Source organism: Panthera leo, chromosome F2 (assembly GCF_018350215.1).
Source record: "Panthera leo isolate Ple1 chromosome F2, P.leo_Ple1_pat1.1, whole genome shotgun sequence".
Lineage (NCBI taxonomy): Eukaryota > Metazoa > Chordata > Mammalia > Carnivora > Felidae > Panthera > Panthera leo.
In genome coordinates, this window is record NC_056695.1 from 71735786 (window position 1) to 71753497 (window position 17712).

Genomic DNA, 17712 nt, shown 5'->3' on the forward strand with positions numbered 1-17712 from the left:
GGCATGAGTATGGTTTAAAATCCCTTTTATTTCTTTATTTTTTAATTTTATTTTTGTAAGTAACCTCTACACCCAACGCAGGGCTCAAACTCATGACCCCTGAGATCAAGAGTAGCCTGCTCCACTGACTGAGCCAGCAAGGTACCCTTAAAATCCCCCTCGTTTTAAATTTATTTTTGAGAGAGCACAAACATTGGAGGGGCAGAAAGAGAGGGAGACACAGAATCTGAAGCAGGCTCCAGGCTCTGAGCTGTCAGCACAGAGCCCAATGCGGGCTCAAACCCACGAACTGTGAGATCATGACCTGAACCGAAGTTGGACACCCAACCAACTGAGCTACCCAGGCGCCCCTAAAATCCCCTTTTAAATCATGATCACAGAATTGCTTGGTGGCCAAAGAAAGAGATTTAATTTAAGAACCACATAAGCATACTCACAAGCTCTGTCCTTGAGTATGTACAACATGCCCCATGCCCTTCAGGGGCTCACATGCACACACACACTCACACCCCTCATCTACAGTTCTCCTGACTCCTCTCACTATGTCTTCCAGTTACATAAAGGACTTTTTTCTCTTTATTTCAAGTTTTTTTTTTTTTTTTTTTTAATTTTTTTTTTTCAACGTTTTTTATTTATTTTTGGGACAGAGAGAGACAGAGCATGAACAGGGGAGGGGCAGAGAGAGAGGGAGACACAGAATCGGAAACAGGCTCCAGGCTCCGAGCCATCAGCCCAGAGCCTGACGCGGGGCTCGAACTCACAGACCGCGAGATCGTGACCTGGCTGAAGTCGGACGCTTAACCGACTGCGCCACCCAGGCGCCCCTCAAGTTTTTTTTTTACCAGATTTACAAAATAGAAAATGGAAATAAGTTGTTCACTTGGGAACATTTTAGGACCTTGGGAAAATCCCAGGAATCAGAAAAAAAGGGGCACTAACTCACTCTCACAAAACCCGTTTTTTAAGAACACAAAGAGTAAGTTGACCATTACATCACCTAGAGACAAAATCCAGGAGACAGCGTAAAGGTCCCCAGAAGGAAAGTGGTCGTCTCCAAACAAGGGTGACTTTTTTTCACTTCCATGATTCGGAGCAGAGAGAACGTGGACTATGGCTCTAGAAACCAGATCTGGCCTTGTCTCCTCTTTAGACTCACACTATGGGGCTCCAGTCCCTTCTCAGTCTCTCAAAGCTGTGTGACTTTCGGCAAGGCAATGAACGTCCCTGAGCTCCTGTAGCCTCTGCTGTAAAGTGAGAATACTCATTCTCTCAAGAACTAGCTACTGAGCACCTATGATGGGCCAAGCATGTGACCATGTGGCAAGGAGTTAATTCCAGGAATTAAATCTTCCCAGCCAGCCAGGAGCTTTCATGGATTAGTGGGGCAATTACAGGCAGACAAGCAATTACAATGGAGTATGAAAAAGTGTTACAACAATGGTGGGTACAGTGCTGGGCAATCATAGAAAAGGGTATTTAACTCAGCAGGGGATGGGAAGTGTTGGGTATAAGAAAGGCTTCCCCAAGGAGGTGATATCTAAGCTGAAAACAAAAAGACAAGTTAGACTTTGCCCAGCCCAGATAGGAGGGGATCCAAGCAGAATTGACCACACATGCAGGTGCCTGGGTGGCTCAGTAGGTTAAGCGCCCTACTTCGACTCAGGTCATGACCTTCGACTCAGGTCACGACCTCGCAGTCTGTGAGTTTGAGCCCAGCGACGGGCTCTGTACTGACAGCTGAGAGCCTGGGGCCTGCTTCGGATTCTGTGTCTCTCCCTCTCTCTGCCCCTTCCCCGTTCACACTGTGTGTGTGTCTCTCTCTGTCAAAAAAAAAAAAAAAAAAAAAAAAAAAAAAAAAAAAAAAAAATCACAGCATATGCAAAGGCCCGCAGGCTAACTTGCTGGTTCCTTGCTGGTTCACATGGTCAAGGACAAGAGACAGGAAGAGAAGATGTAGGATATACAGACCTGGATATGCAGGCAGGTAGGCTTGCCAAGGTAACTTCCCTGGACTAGGTAACCTCCTGAGGTCCCTCTGTCCCCTAAGGGCTGGTTCTGTGGTTTTCTGAGACCTCAGGTCCTCCTGCCCTGAGAGCCCTTTCATCAGCATGCAGGAGCCCCTGGGTCCACTCCAGGGCACGAAGGAAGTCCCAACCACCCAACGTGGGCCCTTCTCCTTCCTCTTTCTTTTCCCCTCAGGAGTGGCTGGACAGAGTGATTCAAAGAGGAAACTGTCTTTTATTTGTCATTTGTTTCTAAAAATAAAAAATAAAAAAAAAAAAAAAAAAACAAACACCCAGACCTCACACATACAGTCTGTCTTCCCACCAACCCCTTTTTCCCACCCAGCCCCTGAACTAGCTGAAGAAATGCTGGAATTACCTGTGTCTCTGCCTCCTTCAGGTCATTTTAAGCTACCTGAGGGCTAACACTGAGTTTGGTCACCCTGTTAGTCCCAGCACCTGGGATTCTGCCTGATGCATAGTAGGTCCTCAAAAATGCATACAGGACTGAACTGATTTTCTCTTTCTGCAAATGAACACACATCGAGATGCCCCCTCTCCCCCAGCAGCTCTGGGGCCAGGCTAGAAGACCTACAGACCCCAAGGGGCCACCTCGACACTTTCCCCCACTGCTCTACAGACGAATCTGGGGGCTGAGTGAAGCCCCACCTGGACACTGACGATCCCCTCGTTATACCAGTGAAGAATCCCAGGTCCAAAAGAGTGACTGACTTGCCCAAGTCTTAGCAAATGCAACATAATATTTTAAAAAGGCCACAAGATTATTTTTAAAAAAATTTTTCTGATGTTTATTTATTTTTGAGACAGAGACAGAATGTGGGTGGGTTAGGGGGCAGAGAGAGAGGGAGGCACAGAATCTGAAGGAGGTTCAAGGTTCACGCAGGGCTCAAACTCATGAGTGGTGAGATCATGACCTGAGCCGAAGTCAGACGCTCAACCGACTGAGCCACCCAGGTGCCCCGTAAGGCCACAACGTTCTTAAGGGAAAGGCTCTACCAGAAATGTTAATTTATTTTCAGGGAAAATGTTTAACATTGACAGAACTAATGGAAGCTTTTTTTTTTTCCCCCTCCACCAATTACACCATAAGATCCCTGGGTTTTTCTAGGCAGGACTAAAATTTCCCATTGAAGCAAATCTATTTGTGAAGATGACCATGGATATTTTAGGGACTGGGTATGTTTTCGATTATGGATCATTTTTTTAGGATAACTCTCCATTATGTGATCTCAGGCTATAACAATGTTTAAAAAAAAGTTGAGCTCCCCAAACCACTTGATTCCTTCGTTGTTGGTTTTTTTTAATGTTTTGATGTTAAACCATTTTACTATGACATCAAAGACGATTTTGAAAGATGCCATTTCAACCTATAATCCCTCCACAAAAGAATTCCTCACAATTCTCCGTGTCCTCTTTAATTTTTTTTATTCACAGATCTGTTCTCTGTATATATGTATGTATTTCATTAAAAGGAATTAACCTCTAGTGTAGAAGTTCCCTAAATAGTCTTTTTTATTTTTTCCTTAAAAAAAAAAAAAAAACCCAAACCTTAAGCAAGTCACTGGCGTGATAAATGCCGCAGAGCACAACCCGGGGAAACATTAAGTGCACCGGGACATTCTGGGTCGGAGACATTTAGGGCAACACTTTCAAGCCTGCTTCATTCAGCAGTTGTTCTGACACTTCCCACGTCCCAGCTCATAGGAAACAGAAAAAGGAAAACAGGTGTTTTACTTATTCCACCTGGCCTAGCAAACTCATTGCTCAAGAGTTTAAGTCAATATTTTTCTGCAGTTGAAATAACATCTCGAATAGTGTAACACAGTGGTTCTCACCCCGGCTGATGTAACCAGAGCTCATGGGAGAGGGCGGAAAGTTTTTTTTTAAACCCTGCTGCTGGGTCCCAACCCTGTACAATCAAACACTCTCTAAGGATGAAACCCCAGCACCGTGGTTTTCTGGCTCCCCAGGTGACTTAATGTGCAAGCAGGACCGGCTTAGAATAACTCATTAGTCAAAGGAAGCCCATGGGAAATCTTATCTGGAAGTGAAGAACTCCTCGTAATTAAATAAAATAGCAGATGTAAAAGTACCTAACGGTGCCTGTGACCCAGAGGACACTTAATAAATGTTAATTAAGCACAAAAAAATAACTGAAATAATTACTCTTTCTCCGCAGTGAATTCATCTTGTAATTTTATTGGCTTGTTTATCACTTGCTGTTTTTTTCTTAGCCATGATTCATTCTATCTCTGGTAATAAAATTGTTAACGTATACCCATAATCCTGTTCAATTACAAGAGCTCTGTAATATTTCCAACAACCCTTAATCACTTATTTAATAAAACTTTCCCCCCAGAACAGTGGCTAATATATACCAAATACTCAATGAAGAGGAGCTATTTATAATAATTATTATTATTCAGAATTCATGATAATTCTTCTCAAGTAGGCTGCAACCCATTTGACAGTATTTGGAGAGCTTAACAAGAATGTAAAAAAAAAAAATTAGGGCAATATTTTACACACTTATTAAAACAGACTTTTAAGCAAACCAATTCTTTTTATAATTTTGTGGGGGAAAAATTAAATATGATCATTGCACAGGTAGCTGGCTTATCTACCTATTCAAGGGGCCCAGAAAAAGCTACCTGTTAATGCTTAGCAGTTTCCATAGTTACTTGGAAACGCTAACACGGCAATTAGTTACAAATGGTCTCTGATCCAACTGGCCTACCACTGCCTCCCTGAACCTGAGTTAGGAAGGTGATTTTTTTTTTTTAATGTTTATTTATTCTTGAGAGAGAGAAAGCACGCATGACAGCTGGGGGGAGAGAGAGAGGGAGACAGAGGATCTGAAGTGAGCTCTGTGCTGACAGCAGAGAGCCCGATGCGGGGCTCAAACTCACAAACCATAAGATCATGACCTGAGCCCAAGTCCGAAGCTTCACCACCAACTGAGCCACCCAGGTGCCCCTTGGTGGGTTGTTTTTTTTTTTTTCCTCAAGTTACTTAACATACAATGTAGGATTGGTTTCAGGAGTAGAACCCAGTGATTCATCACTTACATATATATAACACCCAGGGCTCATCCCAACAAGTGCCCTCCTTAATGCCCATCACCCATCTGGAAAATACTGTGGAAGCTCCTCAAAAAATTAAAAATAGAACTAAGCTAGATGATTTTTCAAAGTTTATTTATCTTGAGAGAGAGAGAGAGAACACACAAGTGGGGTTGAGGGAGAGGGAGAGAGAGAGAGAATCCCAAGCAGGCCCTGCACCGTCAGCGAAGAGCTCAACGTCGGGCTCAACCTCCCGAACCGTGAGAGCATCACTGGAGGAGCTGAAACCAAGAGTCGGATGCTTCACCGACAGAGCCACCCAGGCGCCCCAGGAAGGTGACCGTTCCACGTGTTCACATCACCCCTCAGTTCTGAGAAACCACAAATCTGTTTTAAAAAACAAAATGTAATTTCTTAACCCAAACAAGGAGCTCTTCTCTATGAAAATGTCCGAACCTCTGGCTCTGTCCTGCTCAGATGAAACTGGTCTGTCCTCATCCTCTCCTCACGCTGTGCCACGACAGCAGACCAGCAGCTGTGCTGGAGGATTTGCTGTCCCCAGTTCAGGATTCACACTGGTCAGAATAACCCTTCTGTTGCTTGTACCTGAGCAAGCTACACCCTGCATCCCTATGCCTTCCGTGTCCAAACATCTACTCTGTCAGGTTTTAAATCAGCTGGACTCAAAACTAATGACGTACAAAAATAATAAAGACACGTACATAAAAAACAAAAAGAAACATATACAGGGGCACCTGGGTGGCTCAGTCATGATCTGACCCACATCGGGCTCTGTGCTGACAGCTCTGAGCCTGGAGCCTGCTTCGGATTCTGTGTCTCCCTCTCTCTGTCCTCACCTGCTTATGCTTTGTTTCTCTCTGTCTCTCAAAAACAAATAAACATTAAAAAAAATTTAACAAAAAACCACGTACAAAAATAATCATGATGTGCACTTCTTTATGTGTATATTATATTTCACTAACAAGTGCTATGGTCTAAAAGATTGTGTTCCCCTAAAATTCACACACTGGAATCCCAACACCCAATGTGGCAGTATTAGGAGGTGGCGCCTTTGGGAAGAGCTCAGGTCATGAGAAGGGAGCCCTCATGGATGGGGCTAGTAGCCTTGTAAAAGGGGACCTTGCGAGCTCCTTCACCACTACCACCGTATGAGGACACAGGGAGAAATCTTGTGACCCAGAAGAGGGCACTCAGCTGACCATGGTGGTGCCCTAATCACCAGCTTCCAGCCTCCAGCCGATGAGAAAAACCCGTAGTCTATAAGCCACCCAGTGTGTGGCATTTTGTTACTGCAGCCCTAAGACAAGGTCAAACATGATCACACAAGGGCCTTTGGCTAGTAACAGCTTGGTTGCTCAGTAAGAATATAGTGCCGACTGGCGGCGCCTGGGGGGCTCAGTCGGTTAAGCGTCCGACTTTGGCTCAGGTCATGATCCCACGGTTCGGGAGTTCAAGCCCCGCATCGGGCTCCACGGTGATGGTGCAGAGCCTACTTGTGATTCTCTCTTTCTCTCCCTCTCTCTCTGCTCCCTCAGCCCTCTCTCTCTCAAAATAAATAAACTTAAAAAAAAACAAAAAACAAAAAAAGAACCTAAGGATGACTGTCACCAGCCAGGAAGAGTCAAAGGGGCAAGAGAGATGGAGAAGATGACAGAGAGGCCCTCTCGAAAGACCTTATGCTCAGGGGAGCACGCGGACTGGCTCCTGCAACACCAGGGCTCTGACAGAGCAGCCACGGGGTGACGAAGAAACACAAAGGACAGGGTCACAGAGGCAGCCCCAGACACCCAGCCTGAACGAGAAGCAGAAATGGGGAGGTGATAGTTGGGGACAACAACGTTAAGGGAAGAACTGCAGTTCACGTCCATCGTTCCCTCAACTCTATCTCCTGAACTTGACATTTCCTTCTCCGCCATTTGCATTAGCTCCCAACATCTGGCTCTTTCAATGAGATCATAAGCACCTTGACGGTCGGCACCTTGTGTCACTAGTAGAAGAACTAATTTTAGTTTCTGTATGATCAAGTGTATACAGTACTTTAGATAGCTAGACACGGATAGTACCTGAATATTAAAACTGGTGTAACTCACGTTTTCATTTAACCCTCTGGTTGGCCAAGCACTGAATTACTAGTGTGAGAGGGTCCTGTGAAGGCCTCACGCAAGTGATTCCAATTTGTCCTGGCTGATTCATTTTTGTTGTTGGAAAAACTGCCATGTCTGGAACCCCCACTGTAATGGAGCTACAGAGGATCCCTAGAGGACACACTCCCAGACTCATGCTATGGCGGGTGCCATCTCCCCAGGACCATTCCAGAGCCCTCCCCTATGCTGGAGTTTCTAAAGTGTTCCTGGATCTATTCAGAATACAATCTTTTCTATTAACCAGGTTCTCCATGACTCTGTCACTACATATTATCATTATCATTATTATTATTATTATTATTATTATTATTAATTTGCCAAGTACGCAGTCCAGAAAAGCAGCTAATATATGGGCAGAGATGTCCCTTGAAACATAGTCTCAGGTGTTTTTAATTTCCTAATCACAACTATCGCTAACTACCTATGGCAATCTTACCCGACAACAGGACCCACGATCTTCAGCAGCATTGCTTTTATTTGCAAAACCAGACATATGCCTAATCCCCAAGAATGTGCTTCAAATATTAAGGATTATACACGAAGGTTCTGCATGCATCCACATGCACGTAAGCATAGTTAAGTATATATCAACTTTCTACGGTCCTAACACAGGGAACATACAAAATCCTCCTGACTTGCAGTGCGTGCCCAGAGATACGAATCCCACGCATATTTGGGGTTCTTTTGAGATAACATAACTGATTCTAGGGTCCACCCCAAGTTTACAAAAACTCCCCCCCCAAAAGTAGCCAAGCTTAACTTCAAATATGTTGCCATACTAACATTTGGAGGAATAAAGCACACTGTTTTCACGGAGGTTGTAACTCTCCTTCTTGAAGGACTATGAGATGCCACATGGGCACACCTTCCTCCCGGCTCCAGGCCTGGGACAGTCAGCAACGGTGTCTCCTAATTACCGTCTCCCTTTCCTCCCTTCTCTCCTAGAGAGAGAAGGCTCTGTCAGCACAGAGCCTGATGCAGGGCTCGAACCCACGAACCGTGAGATCATGACCTGAGCCGAAGTCAGATGCTTGCTTAACCGACTGAGCCACCCAGGAGCCCTGAGGTGCAGAATATTACTTCTGGTCTAACTCCCTGATTCTATAGAGTCACAACTGGCTCCCAAGTATTCCCACTACTCCCTACCCAGGGACGATCACTTAGCTTCCTCCCATTTCCAGACTCCTTCACCTGGTGACCTGCTTCCCAGATGTCCACTTTCAGTCCCCATTCAGAGAGCCTTCAGTGTAGACAGGGGCCCCTGCTGGGCACACCTTACCCCGATGCTCCCTTTCCCAGAGCACTGTTCTCACTATACCTGAATGATGCCATCACTTACTCAGCTAGCTCACTTCGGAGCTCTGAGTGACTCTTTGTTAAATTCTTTATGTCCTGGACCCGGGCACAGCAGTGACACGTACATGCAAACTGGGTCGTGAAGAGAGTGACCAAGGCATCCCCGTTTATCAGGGAAATTCCCAGCTTTAGCAAGGAAAGTCCCAAGTCCCAGGAAACCCCTCAGTTCCAAGCAAAGCAGGATGGCTGGTCACTCTAGCAGGGGATACCAGTGAGGTCAGACAGCCTGGTCACTGCTCCTTCCGCTAACTGTGCTCAGACATCCAGGCTGGGCCCGGAGCCCTATCTGTGCCAACCGGTCCCTGTAGCCCACCACAGTCCAACAGAACTTTCGGCAACATCCGCGACGTCCCGTAAGGCAGCACCAGCCACACGTCGTTACTTGGCACCTGCCTTCTGGCTCGGTGAACTGAGAAGCTGAGTTTTTACATTTTAATTAATTTTAATTACTTTAAACTTAAATCACCCCATGTGGCTAGTGGCTACTGCACTGGGCAGCTCAGCTCCAGTGTTACATACACAGAACCAGGGTCCACTGCTGTGCAGACGAATGAGCTTTGAAGTCAGACAGACCTTGGTCCAAATCCTGGACCAACTCCCTCATTTACAAATGTGTCACACCTTCTTGGGGAAACACATTTCTTCATCTGTAATCCTTCCAAATTTACTAGGGGACAATGTTCAGGAAGTGGCTGCCCGCTGAACTTCAAGAAATAGGATTTCTTTAGAAGCAAGTAAACCAAATCCATGTCAAAATGCTAAAAAAAATTTTTTTTGACTCTGAACCCCAAAAGCGCATGAATGGGAATCATTTCAACCAGATCTTCAAAATACGCACCAGGTTTAAATTCAGATTCTAAACTGCCACAGCTGTCCCACTGGGCTCGCCAGGACTTGATTTCTGTCCCAGGCCTGTCGAGGGCTGTCACTAAGCCCCATCAGAAGGCGCCCTGGGGCAGCGGGCACTGGGTATCTAGGAGACACTGAGCCAGCTCACCTGAGCATGGCCCTACACAGAGCCAGGAGCAGGGATCCAGGCTGGTCACAGAGAAGGGAGGAGGCAGTGCAGAGGAACCAGGGACATGGGGCAGGTGGAGCAGAGCGTGCTGGGGGGGACCACCCTGGAGCACATCCTTCACAGCACACAGCCCCCTACGCACCTGCTCCCTCCCGTAGGCTGCCAGCAAGGAGCCCCCCACCCCCACCCCAGGGCAGCAGGTGCTCTCTGGAGCCTGCCCCCCTCCCCAGGCCCTAAGGAATCCATCCCCAAGCGGCAGGAATGGGCGGTATGTACCCCCCCAGGGGCAAGCTGCAAATCAGCATCACCCTGAAAGCTTTTCAAAAACCAAGTGTTCCCCAGGACTGGGAACTGGTGTTTGCAAAAAGCTCTCAGGTGATTGCTGCGCAGCTGGGGACTCAGTATTCTTCATCTGAATGCTTGGGAAGGGGATTCTTTTTCTAAAGTTTTGTTGTTGTTGTTGTTGTTGTTTTTTTGAGGGGGGTGGGACAGAGAGAGGAAGGGAGAGTGAGAATCCCAAGCAGGCTCTGCACTGTTGAGAACCGCGAGATCTCCATGACCTGGGCCGAAGTCAAGAGTCGGATGCCCAACTGAGTCACCCAGGTGCCGCTGAGAAGGGGATTCTTATATGCAGCCAAGATGAGAAGGATCACCCACAGAAAGAAATACTACCTAAGGCTGCAGGAAAAAGTCCTCCTCACCTTTTTTAACATCCAGCGTGGGGCTCAAACTCACGACCCCAAGATCTAGAGTTACAAGCTTCTCCGACTGAGCCAGCCAGGCGCTCCAAGAAGTCCCTTTCTTAATGGTTCCTTCCCCTTGCTGCGGGGGCAGCACTGAGAAGGCTGCAGGGCCCTTCAAGCTGCCCCCCTCCTCATATCCCAACTTGAAGAGCACCTTCTGGTTCCCCAGGACCCACCGGCCCAAGGACGAACCTGTCTAATGTCTCATGTGCAGCACTGGTGGGGTGGAGGGTGTGCTTCTTGCCCACTAACCCCTGAGCACCCCAGGGCAGATGCTGAGGTCCACGCTGGTCCTGTGTCTCAGGGCTGGTCCTGGCACTGAGGAAGCCCACAATAAATGCTATTATTGTGGTTCTTACCCTCATTTCACTGAAAAGGAAACCAGCTCTTAGAGATGGTATGACTCACCCAAGGCCCCATGACACTGGGGGCAGGGCTGGGACAGGAACTCTGGGCTCCTGGGTTCTTCCTCTTCCTGATACCCCAGGCTGCTGCCCCACTGCTTCCCCCACCCTCACTCCACACACACACACAACACATACGCCTTTTTCTTTTCTCCCTTTCTTGGTCAATATGCAGGCTGCCAGTCCGGATAAATTCTCAGTATTCTAGGGCTTTCAGTTCTAGGACCCCACCTATCCTCAAAACAGTCTGGGGGCTCTTCCAAGAACACCCTTTGGGCACTATATGGTGGAGGGGCAGTTTGGGCACAGCTTTGAAGTCTTGACTCACCTGGGTTGCCACTTGGCAGCTGGGTGATCTTAGATGGATTTCTTAACCTCTCTGGGCTCAGGTTCCTCAACTATAAAATGGGAATGATAATTTTATCACTCAAGATTGTGGTGAGGATTATTAGCTGAGATCAATCAAAGACACCAGATGGGCACCTTGGGTCAGCCAGCAGGAAGCGCTAACACTGTTCATCACCTGCTCTGTGCTCCAGATTCTGGCCCACAAGAGCTTTCAGAGTGTGCACCCTCCTGCCCTATTTACCCCCATCTCTTCCCCTGGGGCCACCCTGGGCCAGCTGGCCCACCTCACGTCTCCTCTCCTGATCCCTCCTCTTGGGTGCCTGGACCCCCCTGGAGGACCAGATGGCTGTTGAGGTGTCTGAAGGCACCAGACCCATCCCCACCCCGCCCTGCCAGAGCCCCTAGAAATAAGTGAGAAGTAGCTTTTTTCTATTCCTCATTCCAGACTTCCTTAATTAAAATCAAATATTTGCACTCTCCAAGGCCTATAAACCTGAACTGTCTACAGGAAGAAAAAAAAAAAAAAAGATGCAAAGAGAGTAGTGTGGGCAGAGGTGGCCTGGGAGAACCTCAGAGAAAGGGCAGTCGATCTTGAGCAACCGCACAGCGCCAGCCAAGAGCCCGGGGTGAGTGGGGGAAAGCTGCCATCTCCAATGCAATCACCCCTGCTTTTCTCAATCGACCTCCATAAGAATCAATGGCATATTCGCTCCGAGAAAGGCTCACTGAAATTCACCTGAGGGTATGAATGTGGGCAGGGGTTGGGGGAGGGGATGGAAGCAAGGACCACACTACTCCAGCCCCTCCCCAGAAGCTGTCAGACAAGCAGGAAGTGCGCCCCTGCTCCACCCCGGCATGGCTGTATCAGCCCATAAAATAAGAAATATCTGGAACGGGGTGGGGACTGGTTGCTGCCCAGAGCCCTACCCTCAGTGCCTCTATGCCCCCCCAGCGCTCCCAGACACCCCCCCCCCCACCCCGGATCCAGCAAGGTAAGGATTAAAAACAGGCTTCCAGAAATTACCCTGGTGGGTTAAACATTCTGACCATCACCCCTGGGCACAGGTGAGGGGCATGAAGAATGCACACAAAATTTGGGGGTGATTAGAGGAGGGACAAGGCCTTAATGTTTGCCAGAAGAAGAGAGAGACAGGGAGGAGGAGACTGGTTCATGTGGCACTGAGGACAGGCCACGGAACCACCGCACCTCTCTCCCTCTAGGCCACTCACTCCATCCAAGTTCAGGTCGTCACTTCACCAGAAGCCTCCCTAACCAGGCAAAAAGCAAAGTGGATGCTGAGCCCCCCAGCAATGCACAGCTGACGTGTTGCTTGCCCGGCTTCCACAACCCTTCTGGTAATAGAACCCACTTTTCCAATGGGGCATCCGCAGCCCTCCCCTCCACACGTTCCTGGGGCCAGTATGTTAGCTAGGGGAGAGTGGTCAAAGCACAGAATCTTCTAGAACCCATGGCTGGCTCCAGAACAGGCAGGTGACCCTAACTAGCCATGGGAGTCCTCCTGAGGTTCAAGAATGGGCATGTGACCCTGAGTGGCTAATAAGAGGTTTCTCTAGCACTCGGGCTGCAGACGCTGCGAGAAGGATGCCTGGTTTCCCCCGTGGGGTGGTCAACATGAGAAGACATAAGCCTGGGCCCACACTGCCGCCGGCTGGCTCCTGCTGTCTGGAAAAGAGGGTCTGCCTAAGAAACAAGGAAGAAGGGGTGGAGGGCCAAGAGACAGACAAAACCCGGCCCCTGGATCAGCCAGGCCTGTTTAGCTACTTGACACAAGAAATTATCCTTTTTAAACCTAAGCTGGCCTGAGTTGGGTTTCTGTCACTTGCAGCCTAAAGCACCTGATGCACAACATCCTCGGTGGGCTTACGAGACCTGGTCAGTCGCTGCCAGGCCCTGCTTCCTGCCCCGGCTGCCCTTTCAGGCCTGACGCAGTGGCTTGTTGAGGGCCTCCAGGGAAGCTGGCTCCGGGCCCTCGGCCTTCTGCATGGGGCACACAGAGCATCCCTCTCTCTGTGGACCCCAGACCCCAGGCTCTTGTCCGCACCTCCCACACTGCCTGTTCTAACGTGCAAATCCTTCACAGGCCCCTCGCAGTGCCTCCGGATTGTGATGTAGATTCCTTTCACACCACTTACAAGGCCCCTGGGCCCTGAAGACAGCTCCCTGTTCCTCCACGGGCATCTGCACAGTCTGCTTCATAAGTCATGTTCCACAAGGTAGGTGTTTTTACAATTCCAATCGACGTCAAAAGCTCTTTGAGGACAAGAGCTTATGTCCTTCATGTACTTAAAAAAAAAAAAAATTAAACTTATTTACTTATTTTGAGAGAAAGAGAGAGTACGAGCAGGGGAGAGCCACCCAGGCGCTCCCCTCATGTTCTGTAACCTGCAGCCCCTCCACTGAGGTCAAAGCCCCCCTTTTCATGCAGAGGGAGTTAATGCTGATAGAACCTCATAAACACAGCCTCTACCCTTCAAAAGTTATCAAAACCCTCCCCAAAGCTTTCTAACACCCACCAAGATGAAGATGCTCTGGGATACATAAGCCTTTGTTATGTAAATTAAGGGGGGTCGTTTCCCACTGAAACCGGCCAGCTGTGTAAATTTCATCCAAGGCCATAGGGAAAAATATCCACGCATGAAACTTCTCTGGACTAAATGTAAACTGACAGTATTTATCCCCACAGTGTGCAGAGTTAATGCCAAAATGGGTTTTAGAGATCTTCTGGGGCAACCTTCCCATTTTACAGAAGTGGAAACTGAAATTCCAAGAAGTGAACTGACACCTGGGGTCACCCCGCCGAGAGGCACAGGAGCCAGGGCAAACACCGGGTTCTCTGCTTCCCCCTCCACAAAGTTATAAATAACTTCACCTCCATTTTACTTCATTACAATGCTAGTTAACACACCATCACTTAAAACTATGTAAGCCACAGGGAAACTCTATATGTATTTTCTGCTCTTTGCACGACTTCTCATCTGAAAAACGGGGCTCCTGTGGTTACTGGCAGCCTTAGACTTAGTGTGGCTTTCTCACCCTCTCTACCACCCGTAACAGTGGCGACACAGACAGTCACAGGAGCTGGTTGTGCAATGACAGGCAGTCTCCACTTCCTAATGTGGAGACCTAGGTGGTGAAATGTCTTTGTGAAAATGTCTACCCTCTCCTGGACCCAGCAAGTCGTCATGAGGACGTTCGTTCACGGCAAAGGGTTGTGTTGCATCTATCTCGTTAATCTCTAAAGAAAAAGCATCTTGTTGGGGCGCCTGGGTGGCTCAGTCGGTTGAGCATCCGACTTCAGCTCAGGTCATAATCTCGCGGTTTGTGAGTTCGAGCCCCACGTCAGGCTCTGTGCTGACAGCTGGGAGTCTGGAGCCTGCTTCGGATTCTGTGTCTCCTCTCTCTGCCCCTCCCCTGCTTGTGCTCTGTCTCTATCAAAAATAAATAAATGTAAAAAAAAAAAAAAAGAATTAAAAGAAAAAGCATCTTGCAAGGTAAAGGTGATTTCAGGAACAGCCTGGAAGTTGGATTTCTGGCTGTTCCTTTCACTTACTGTGTGGCCTTGGATAAGATACTTAGCCTCTCTGAGCCTGTTTCTTCATTTTCAAAAATGGCGGTAATACCTCCACTGAACAGGGGCTGAGTCCCTCTTGAGCTCTGCTTTAGGCCTCAGCCAATCTGCTGACCGAGGCCATCGCCCTAGATTCTCGGAATCTTTCCCCTCCTGCTACCCATCAACCCCTCAACTGCTCAGGCCAGCTGACACCATCTCATCCACACCTCACCCCTTGGGTGCAGCATCACCTGCCTGGGGGCCGACCACCCCTTGGCCAGCAGGGTCCAGCACAATAACCCAGTCACCTACGAATGGGTCTAGAAGCCCATGGCAGGGTTTCTCCTCAGACTGAAAACCTCTAACATCACTGTAAAATTACTTACTTTTTTCCTCACGGGATCCAATGGAAGTTAACGTCAGTCACCAAAGTCTATATGGTTCTTTTCCACACACAGCAATAAATAGACTATGTAATACTTACAGGATTCCTTTAACGCTCTCTGTCCAAAATTAAGCTTGTGTTCTGTTTACTGTTGTCAGTGAGGAACAGACAGGGGTCTCCCTAACCACACTTTATGTCTGGATCTCGCCCTGCATCACGCACCCCACAGCAGGGCCAGGGGCCCTCTCCACCACACCCCTTCTAAGAAGTTTATCTATCTATAGGCTGAACCTCTGCGTCTGCTCCCCAGCCCCCAGCCGCACCCAGTGAGGAGTCTAGACTTGCTCAGACGAGGGGGAAAAGCAGAACTTACAAGCAGAAGCTCGACCTGGGGGGGCGGGAGGGGGCTTCTAATGCTGTGGCAGACCTGCTGGGGTGAAGAAGAAAAGCACGGGGACCGAAGCCTTCCACTCATGGCATGAACTTCTGTCTCTCCGCTTATAGTAAAAGTACCAAAATCAGGTCTCACCCAAGGCCCCAGCCGCAAATTCTGGCAACGGCTCAAAAGAAATCTGATGATAAGAGAATGTAGGAAGGATCAAAGATCACAGATCGAGAACCCCAACAGACTATTTACGGAGGCTTATACTGGGGCAAGGAAGAAAAGGGGTCCAGGGAAGCTGCTGGAAGTTCTTTCTTCAAAGCCCAGAAAAGAGAACACTTTTTATTCTCTTTAACTCCTGCTACAGCCAGTTACAGGTAGTGGAAACAGTCTCTTTAAAACGTGCTGTAGGTGCATACACACGAGCACACATGTGCATGCATGCATCTGCTCAGCCCCTTTGCTACCCACCAGCCTTTGCGAATGAAAAGCCAGGTAGAGGGAGCCCTCATAAAGTGCTGGTGGGAATTAAAAACGTTAGTGTAACCACTTCGGAAAATAGTTCAGCAGGTCCTCAAAAAGTTAACATAAAACTCTACACAACCCAGCAAATTTCACTCCTATGTATCTGCCCAGGAGAAACTAAAACCCATGCCCACACAGAGACTCACACAGGAATGTTTGCAGCAGCATTATCTGTCAGAGTCCTAAACCGAAAACAACCCAAATGTCTACCCACCGTGGAGTAGAGACGACGCGGTGTGTCTGTACAATGGATCATTGTCCCACAATAAAAAACAGCAAAGTACTCACACACTTGACATTGCACGTGAACCTTAAGAACATTAGAATCAGGGGGCGCCTGGGTGGCTCAGTCGGTTGAGCGTCCGACTTCAGCTCAGGTCACGATCTCACGGTCCGTGAGTTCGAGCCCCGCGTCAGGCTCTGGGCTGATGGCTCAGAGCCTGGAGCCTGCTTCCGATTCTGTGTCTCCCTCTCTCTCTGCCCCTCCCCCATTCATGCTCTGTCTCTCTCTGTCTCAAAAATAAATAAACATTAAAAAAAAAAAAATTAAAAAAAAAAAAGAACATTAGAATCAGTACAAAAGCCAGACACAGAAACCACATACTATATGATTCCACTTACATGAAATGCCCGAGAGGAAAGTTTAGAGACAAATTTAGAGGGACAAAAGCAGATTAGTGGTTTACCTGGGGCTGGGGACAGGGAGTAACTGTAAATGCGTATAAAAGATCTTATTGGGGTAATGAAAATATCCTAGAACTGCATTATGGTCATGGTTGCACCAGGGGTAAAGGGACTAAAAACCACTGAACTGTAACTGTAATGGGTAGATTTTATAATAAATAAAATACACCTTGTATTAGTTTCCTACTGCTGCTGTTGCAATGACCACAAATGTAGCAGCTTAAAACAACACAAATTTATTATCTTTTAATTCTGGAGGTCAGAAACCCAGACAGGGTTTTACTGGGTTTGAATCAAGGTGAATGAAATCAATACTCTCCCTCCGGAGACTCTGGGGGAGAATGTGTTCTCTGGTTTCTGGTGGCTGCTGTGTCCCCTGGCCTGTGCCCCTCCCCCACCCTCAAAGCCAGTAGGGTGGCTTCCTTGTATCTCCGATTCTGACCCCATTTCTCTCATTCATTCACCTACTTCCCCGACTCTGACCCTCCCTCTTATGAGGCCCACCAGATAACCCAGGCTGATTTTCCCATCTCAGGAACTTGAACTTAGTCACATCTGCAGGTCCCTGTTGCCATGGAAGGCATGGTATTCACAGGCTCTGGGGATTAGGATGGGGGTGTCACTGGGGGACCATTATTCTGTCTACCATGTGCCTCAATAATAGCCAGTGCAGGACGTGGCCAGCAGGTAGGGCTCATGCAGGTGATCTAGAACCCCCACCACTAAAGAAGTCCTCGGGAGCCCTGTCCTAGGGGACCACGTGGGGCATAAAGGAACTGAAACGGCCCTCATTTTGTCTTCAAAACCTAGGAGGGAAGAGGGGAAGAGAATGCTAAGTCCTGAGAAGAAGACCTGGACAAATGGTCAAGTTCTAGATGATGGGGGGTATGTGAGGGAGGGGAGCAATGCCTTTAATTTTCACCTGACTTGACTCCCCCCCCCCCCCCCCCACCGACCCCACAGTCAAGACTAAGGAAAAAAGAGATGTCTGCATGAGATCTAAGCCTCTGGGTGTTCTGAAATTTCCACCTCACTGATTATCTT

The 17712-nt window shown here is 48.1% G+C and overlaps 1 protein-coding gene across 1 annotated transcript in view; it reads right to left on the reverse strand.

The window, feature by feature from the left end:
• The window catches only part of CYRIB (CYFIP related Rac1 interactor B), a 133080-nt gene that overhangs the window by 105377 nt on the left and 9991 nt on the right, over positions 1-17712 (reverse strand). The gene's annotated exons all lie outside the window — the stretch shown is intronic.